Below are 671 nucleotides of genomic sequence, written 5' to 3'. Positions count from 1 at the left end.
GTGCAAATAAATCACCTTCCTTATTTTGTTAATGCTCTGTTTTGTTTAATGTTTTTAATTTTATTTTGTTTTATCATCTGTGAGCCAATTTACTAGCAGGAACAAAATTTTGCCCATAAAGTTGTGGTGACCTTACTATAATTAAAAGATTTTGATGTTTAATCTTGTAAAGTATTTTCTAAAGTTAATATATATATATATTTAGGGTGCATGGGTAGTTCAGTGGTTAGAATGCCCGCCTTCCATGCGGGAGACCCGGGTTTGATTCCCGGACTGTGCACCACCACCCCCAAAAATATATATATATATATATATATATTTAAAACAGTGGCTACCCCCACTATTAAGGACGTAGAAGCAGTAGCTCTCTAGCATAAGAATATAGCTTTTTTAAGGTTTAGGAGAGACCATCCCCCAGGTTTTCCCAGAAAGCCCTATAACTCCCTGTAAAAGTTAGCAGTAATTTATAACACAGAACTGCAAGGCTTTTCAGAAAACAGAACAGACCAGGATCTAGTTTGCATCCTATTGTCCAGATTTTAACTTAAACTTGCAGAAAAGTCTGTTGGATTAATCATGTGCATTTCCTTTCACTATGTTGATGTTGCTTATTTTCCCTCTAAACTAGATACGCATAATAATACTTCTATTTCAGAGTAACAGTGATTGCA

The 671-nt window shown here is 34.9% G+C and overlaps 1 non-coding gene across 1 annotated transcript; it reads left to right on the top strand.

Annotated features, from left to right (window-relative positions):
* Window positions 1-208: 208 nt before the first annotated feature.
* On the top strand, window positions 209-280 carry TRNAG-UCC (transfer RNA glycine (anticodon UCC)). Its single transcript has one exon. It is a non-coding gene; the product is annotated as a tRNA-Gly (tRNA).
* The last annotated feature ends 391 nt before the right edge of the window (window positions 281-671 follow it).

The sequence above is a fragment of the Tamandua tetradactyla genome, chromosome 6, assembly GCF_023851605.1.
Source record: "Tamandua tetradactyla isolate mTamTet1 chromosome 6, mTamTet1.pri, whole genome shotgun sequence".
NCBI classification, from domain to species: domain Eukaryota; kingdom Metazoa; phylum Chordata; class Mammalia; order Pilosa; family Myrmecophagidae; genus Tamandua; species Tamandua tetradactyla.
Note: the sequence above shows the minus strand (reverse complement) of the source record. Positions and strands in the feature narration are given on the sequence as shown.